The sequence below is a fragment of the Pinus tabuliformis genome, chromosome X (genome assembly GCF_031772625.1).
Source record: "Pinus tabuliformis cultivar Carrire ecotype Pingquan chromosome X, CPIR1, whole genome shotgun sequence".
NCBI lineage: Eukaryota > Viridiplantae > Streptophyta > Pinopsida > Pinales > Pinaceae > Pinus > Pinus tabuliformis.
In genome coordinates, this window is record NC_142308.1 from 36,550,706 (window position 1) to 36,558,870 (window position 8,165).

The window sequence follows — 8,165 nt, forward strand, 5'->3', positions numbered from 1 at the left end:
GCATAAGAATTTTCTGAGGCAAACGTGTATAAGGTGAATGGTTCTGAAAAATTTGGGGTTGCTAGGGATGGAGCATTGATGATGGCTTGTTTGATTAAGTTAAATGCTTCGTGCTCGTCTAGACCCCATTTAAAAGTTGAATTCTTTTTTATCATATTTTGTAAGGGTGAAATAATACGTGAAAAATCCGAGACAAATCTTTTCACAAAATTGATTTGTCCTAGGAAGGATTGCATGGTCTTTTTGTTATGGGGCATGGATATCTCAGAAATTTCTTTGATTCTGTCAGGTTCTATGTGGATACTAGATTTCGACACTATGAATCCGAGCAATTTCCCTTCGCTTAATGCAAAGAAGGACTTCTTTGGATTGAGCGAGATCCCATACCTCAAGCATCTTTGAAAGATCTGCTTCAAATCTCTGAGATGGTTGTTTCGTTTTCTGGAGTACACTGTTATATCATCCAGGTAAATCACTACTGACTTATTGACTAATCCTTTAAACGCAATGTCCATGGCTCTCTGGAAGGTAGCCCCGGCATTGATCAGACCAAATGGCATCTTTCGATATGCATAAGTGCCCCACTTGGTTCCGAACGTAGTCTTTAACTGATCATCGGGATGCACCAGTACTTGATTGTATCCTGAAAATCCATCCAGGAATGACATCAATTCTGAGCCTGCTACTGCCTGTAGAATTTGCTCCATAGGTGGAAGGGGAAAATTATCCTTCTGACAGGCTTTGTTGAGGTTTCGGAAGTCAATACATATTCTAATGTCTCCGTTTTTCTTCCTAACGGGTACCATATTAGATACCCATTTGGAATGCCTAACGGGGAAAATTATTTTAGCTCTCAACAACTTATTAAGCTCGGTTTTTATTTGATTTTCTAGGTTAGGGTGCATTTTCCTGAGCTTCTGCTGGATTGGCTTCTCGTTGTTAATCATAGGGATAGTGTGCTGAATGATAGAAGTGTTATAAGTTTTCAGCTAATCATAGGCAAAGACGTTTTTGTACTGTCGTAGAAGACGGATGTATGCTGACTTTTCTTCAGGAGCTAGGCCTTGGCCTAGATTGACGTTTTGGGGTTTCTCATCGGTTCCCAAGTTCACTGATTCGTAGTTCAGCGTTGAACTGTAAAGTTTGGCGTTAGCTGACCTTTTGAACCGACTTTTCAAGTCATATAAGTCCTCTAATTTGACCACCAATTTGGGTATAGCATTGTCAGTGCTACTTTGTTGTATTTGGTGATCATGACAGTCTTCGTCGATTATCTGGTTTGTGTAAGATCCTTCAGAGGTGAGGAAGCTTACGATGTCTGGGTCATCGTTAAACACTCTCCAGTTGGTGATATTGTCAGGAATGGAAGGTTTAAAAATTAATTCTATGGAAAACCTATCAGGACTAAACTCTTCGGAAGGGATAAGTCTAGAGGCTACGTTAGCCAACAGGTCTGCATTTGCGTTTTGAATTCTTGGAATTGACGAGATGTTAAATGCTATAAAATGCGACGTGAGATCTTGCACTAACGATTGATAATGCTTTAAATGACTAGACAGTCAATGTATGGTGTTACATACCTGTTTTACGATGATCTCGGAATCTCCAAAGACTTGAAGATACTTAACATTTAGTCCGATTGCTTTGTATAGGCCTTGAACCAAGGCTTCATACTCTGCTGTGTTGTTCGTGCAATCGAACTCAAGTCTGCATGTGAGCATAATCTTGTTCCCGTCCGGGCTGATTAGAACGCATCCTGCTCCTGCTCCCTCGTTGGATTTAGATCCATCAAAATATAATTTCCAAAATAAAGAAGTATTTACAGAATTATCTAAAAAACTAAAACATTTCGAGTCATCAGTTTGAGAGAAATTTTCAACTTGTGATAAAACTGAATTCTCTAAATAAGGTGAAATATGAGCACTGAAATTGCCTAAGAAAGAATCTGTTGCGTAATTGCCTACAATGCTGCTATTGTACGTGATGGCTTCATTTTATCCTTCTAGCTCCGTCACTATGTATTTTTGGTGCAATTCTCGTTCAACCTTTATCTGGTTCGGTTTACCATTGTATGGTAACCACATGTGTGACCAGTCAGTTGAAAAATATCCGTGAAGTTTCTCTGACCAATCCCTGCTGAGAATCAGGCCATAGAACTTAGGGATATCAGCTACCAGAATGTCGATAACCTGACACACTTTTGGGTTAGACGACAGTCTTATAGTCACCTGATTTAGTTCACCAATCACTTCGACTTGTGGTCGATCAAGCTGAACTATTCGTACCGCGGACTTTTGAGGCTGCACACTTAATTTGGCACATATTGACCTTGGTAAGATATTTGTTGAAGCACCAGAATCGACCAAGCAATTGTGCACGTTTTTGTTGAAGATTTCGTATGTGAGGAGAAAAGGAGGAGTATGAGATCTCGATCTACCTCCAATCAAGGCGATGTCATTGGTATCAATCTTATTGATCGTATTGATTGGAGGTCTTCCCAAATTGTGGGAAGCTGCAGCTGTAGGTAAAGATGTAGTAGGCACAGCATGCATTTCTTTCATCATGATTTTCTGCTGGTGTTTCAGTTTACTCAATTCGTACAGAGTGATATTAGCCCTAGTCTTCTTCATATCATCAATGATGTTATAGTCCATTTCATCCGACACTATTAGTGTTCTTGATGGAGGCGTCTGTTCAGATTGGACTGGGCTAATCTGGGTCGCTTTAGCAGTTGTCTTTTTGTTTACGACCCTGTCTTTTGTTGCAGGGCTTGCGCCCTTTTGTTTTGGGGTAGTTTGGGGAGGATCAAGCTGGTTTCTGCTTCTCGTGCTAACAGGGAGTGCCTCTTGATCCTCTTCCAGTGGGAGGATGAAGTCCCACATTCCTTGAAGTTCTACAACTTCTTCCTCATCGGTCTACCCTTCAGTGGCATTCTCTTCTTCTTCATCTTCCTCAGATTCAACGTTTGAGACAATACTGGGTGGTTTCACCTCGATGGGAGGATTTCTTTTAAAAGTCCTAAAGGGCTTTTTTGAAGAAGTCTCAGCTACTTGCTTCTTGATATCGACCATCTCATTGGACATGGCTTTCAAAACTTTTTGTAATCCTTCCAAGTCGAAAGGATCTTTTGATGGCTTCTTCTTGGTATCTTCTTTGAAAGAGATCTTCTTTGATTTGCGCTCATCCAGAGCGGATCTCTTTTCTAGGGCTACTACGCGTTTTTCCACTGCTAACGCTTTTGTCAAATTGTCCACTAGCGTGGTTTTATTCGCCCTATCTACGAAGATAGCTAAGTTTGGAGGTAAAGCTGTGATGTACCATTCACATCTAACTTCCTCGCTGGGTTGTGAGGCAGCGGGGATTTTGTTGAGGATCTTGTTGAACCGCAAGTTAAAATCTTTGATAGGTTCCCTAGCCTTAGCCTTAAGATTAGATAGGTCGTTAATCAATGTTGCCGTGGATCGATCATCACCAAACTTAGCGAGGAATTGACTTTGGAAAATGTCCCAGCTTGTGATGGATCCGGAAGGTAACGAGAAGTACCATGACCCGGCTGTCCCCTACATAGTATAGGGGAAGAGCCGGACGACAGCGTCTTCGTTAGTAACTCCGTTGAGGTTGACCGAAAGCATGAAGTTATTGATATGTTCTTCGGCTAACATTCCTGCTTCTGGGTTAAATTTAGGTAGCCATTTCTCCGGATGGGCCGGTATAGGACTCAAGGGAGGTGGCATCAAAACCGCCCCCGGATTGTTCCAAGGAGACTGAGCCATCGCGGAGTTGCTAGCTAATGGAAGTGTAGAAACTGACCCTTGATACTGAGAGGGTGAAGAAATCAGGATCTTCGATGTTTCAAGAGGAAGGTTCGTAGGAGATGGGAAAGTGAGTTGGAATGGAGGAGTGGGTGGTTGACTTCGCGGTGAGAGAGTTGATACGGACGAAGTGGATGAAAGAGTCTTACTGTCAGACTCTTGGGGTGTTTTCCTTGCTCTTTTTCTGGTAGGAAGAGGGAGTTCACTTGGCGGTATGCCAAATTTTTCACTCTTAAATCTGGTAAGGGGATGAGCAGGGTTGTACTGCGAAGTCACGCTGCTTTTAGATCTATCAGACCTCTGGTTAAAAATGGAGAATCCCTGGAGTTTACGAATCAAAGTTTGAATTTCAGGGGGTTCAATAATAGATTGGTCTGATATATGCGAATATGTAGCAGTGGTAGATACTCGAGCGACTTCAGATTCCGGATTAAACCGTGTAGGAGAAGTCGGGGGAGTTGATGAGGGTGTATTACTCTCAGAATGGTTTTTAGATATTGCTTTTGGTGCCATTCATAGTTCAGGCCCTCCTTCTAGCGCCAAATATGTTGGGGGCCCCGAAATCGGGTCGACAACAAGGGGGATACCCACCCGGTCGGGAACCTGGTTGGCGGCTCCGTATCCGTTTGGTATAGCGGGTCCTCTGGGGATGACGGGACCAGCTTCCCGTTCTAAGGGGTGTGTGTGTAGAAATAATGATGTATGTGTGTGGGGAATGAAAATAGGAAATCTCTAACTATTCTTTAACTAATCTAGTTTCTGAATTCTAAAATGATTCTATATTACTTTAATCTAATAAAGACAATACTTCTAATCTACACTAACCTGGGGCAGAATTTTTCCATTATGCAATCTAGAAAGATTTCTCAGAATAACTGGTAATGAAGATTATTCAGCTATTATGAAAATATAAATCAATAAAGATGAACCTTCTTGCATAAAAAGTTAAGCAAGACGATTGTGAACAACGTATTGCATAATCAGCTATTTAAGTATCAAGCATAAATCAACGACTCCACCATACAAAAGTGCCAAATGGTAGTCCACTCATTCATACAGTAACATATAAATAACATCAACTGTATATTACTCAAAGGATGCAAGTAAAAACTAGTCAAGAGATAAAAGTACCATTTATGACTGATTTAAACCTACAGACTCTAAGCAATAATGATCTATCTCTACTTGCTTCTAATGCCTACTAAGAGTACAGAAGTGCAACATCAGTAGCAGGTATTAAAATGCAAACATAAATAAATCTCGATCCGTCCATTCATCAAAAACCCCCTCCGAGGGTGCAGAAGTGCATGTTCTGAGGACAAGTTTTTTGACAAAATTACGGACCCTTCTCCAATGCAACGAGAAGGGTTAAAATACTACTAACTAATCAATCTTAATTACATGAAATTAGGGAATCGGCTTCAAATGACCGCCCTTTTACTAAAAGCAACTTTATTTCTAAACTTAAAATCTAATTTCTGATCGTTTCTGTATATCTCTTTAGTGCTGTCAACAGTGCAACATTTTCCTGGGAAGAGTCGGCTGGCCGCTTTCTTCTTTCGCTCGGGAGATAAAAGTGGAAATAACAGGAGCTGGCACTTCCTCCCGGCAGACCAGAAGATATTTTCGAAAACCTTTCTCTAGCTGGGTGTATTCGCCGCGTGTATACTTAGCATAACCCAGGTTCTTCTCGAACTGATTTTGCTGTTGCTGTTTTCGGTTTCCGGTCGTGCGAATGATTGAGTGGGTTAGGAGTCGTGCTGTATGGATATCTCCCTGTTTTTAGAATTGTTTCCGTTCTTTGTTCCAGGTTTTCCTGAAGCGTCTTCCTTCTCATGCGCTTCTTTCTCTGCTTTACCAAGTCTGAGCTTCAGGATATTTCCTGAACATGCCGCTTTTGTGCGCCTTTGACTCTAAGTCCTCGATGGTCTAATTTCATCAGTGCCGGTTGGCTGATAGTCTGGAATCCGCGGTTCTGCTGCATGCGGCATCCATTTGCGGCGGCATTCTCTCTTTGCTATCTGATTGGCGCTTTCCTCTTTCCTTCAAATGTTTCCTGCATATAAACTTATATTAGTTGCGTGTCTTGCAGTCTACGCAAAGAAGAAGGGAAATGAAAAGACTTGACGTGAAAGTATTAATCTCTAATAAATGCATAACCCTGACATTCATCATGACTTGACTCTTTGATAAATGTAATGCAATCATTCCTAGATACTCAAGCATGCAGTCATTAAATTCCTTCAAGGCGCGCACTTAATCCTGGGTTTATCGTGTGATAAGTCTTTTCAGATCGCAGATCGCAGATATCGCAAATCTCATTTAATGGTTACGCCGCATAGCGCGATGCTTGCGATTTGCGATATCGCATATCGGCGATCGGCATTTCTCGAAGGTCTTCTTTTAAAGGGGCGCGAGTGATGTATGCGACGCGATGAACTTCACATCGCTCCGTCGCAGTTTTGCTCTTCGCGCTCGAGCAATGCTTCGGCATTTCTTTGCGATGCGATTTAAGCCTTAGGGAGAGAAATACAAAAACTTTAGAAAAATATTTTTTGGGATTTTTATTGAGGGTCCCCTCTTTGCTTGACGTTATCGCTAATGTCAAGTGAAAGAAGGGGGGTTGTTGGTGACCACAACAGAGCCACATCACCATTCACTTTTGCAGGTAGAAGAAGAAGATGGCAAAGAATGTAGAAGAAATGGATGGAGATTACGACAATGAGGAAGATCTTCTTTGATTCCCCATTCAAGATCCTAATGTTAGCGTGCATATGAGGAACATCCCTCCATCTTTTCTTCCAAAATTTCATGGTCTAAGATCAGAGGATCCATAAACCTTTCTCTTTGAATTTGAAATTGTTTGTAGATCTTCTGGTTACTTATTAAAAAATCAAAAAATGAGATTGTTTCTAGCAACATTGTAGGATAGAGCTCTTAAATGTTTCATGAGTTTAGAGATTAATTCAATAAGATCATGGAATGATATGCAAATTATATTTCTAGAAAAATATAAAGATCACGATATTAAAGAAGAAATCTTTAGAATGAATCAAATATAAGATGAGAACCTTGAGGATTTAATAGAGAGGTTCATGTTTAATGTTTTTTTTTTACATAATCGGTTGCTGTTTATATTCCAAAAAAAAAGATTAGGGAGACTAAGCTCTTGTATTACAAGGCATTATGCCTGGGAAGCAAAGTAAGGAAATATTACAGGGAATACAAAATTCCTCTTTGCTTCTGTCATTCTTGACTTTTGGAAAACCTGAACAAGTATAGATTCTAATGAACTGAAATAACAAGAAACATAATTTGCAAGACATGCTTTGTCTATGTTTATATGACTGATTTGGTGGGCTGTAGATTCTTTGGGATTACCATCAGCTTCTGCTTTCCTTTGATTTGAGGAGTTGGTGCTGGGAGCGTTTCTTTTTTCCATAATGAACTTCAAAATGTCGATGGACTCCTGGACATGGCTGCATCTATTGGAGAGATCATTGAATTGCTCCTGAAGTGAAGAAACTCTATGGAGAAAAAGATTGAGGTCGGCCTCATGCTTTTCCTTAGTGATCCAGGCATGGGTGTCACTTTTGCTGTCCAAAATATTATGATAAGCACAAATTTGTTCCAATTATGCTTGCAGATCAGCGCAGTGGAGGCAGTCTTCACTTCTCGCCATTGCGGAAGGCCAAACTGTGTTCTCAGAGCTCTGAGAGGTTAGAGCGTTGCAATACTGCTGAACCAACGAGCCTGGGAAGAGGGAGCTTGGAGGAGGAATGATAGTGTAGAGAGAAGGGGAGCGATGGCTTGGAGTAGAGGAACTGTCGAGAGTAAACCACAGAGAGATCGACAACAGCCAGGGAGAAGAGGAGATGCGAAACTCAGAGAAGGAGAGTGCGGTTAAGTAGGCAGGCTCTAGCAAGGGGATGAGGGAGAAAGGGGTGGAGATCACGGGAAAAAAACGAGGATCACGAGAGAGGAGAGGGTGGAGTAGGGCAGCATGGGCGATGGGACAAAAAGGAGTTAGGCAGATCGTTTCCAGAGATTTGGTGAAGAAATCATAATGCTGGCGAATATCAAGGTGGATTTTAGTAGCGACCAGGACCTGAATCTTCTTGAGGACGCTGCGAGTGTCAGTGTCAGTTGATTTGCTGCGGGCCGTTCTGAGCATTGATATGTTTCTGTTCATGGTAGATATTGTTGGGATTCGATTGAGTTGCATAGGAGATTGCCTATGGATCTGTTACAAGCTCTATTGGCACAAGTGTCAGCCTCCTTGTTGAAAGTTCGAAGAACATGGAAGAAGTGGAGATCTGTCATTTGTTGTGCGAGAGCTTGACACCGATTGAT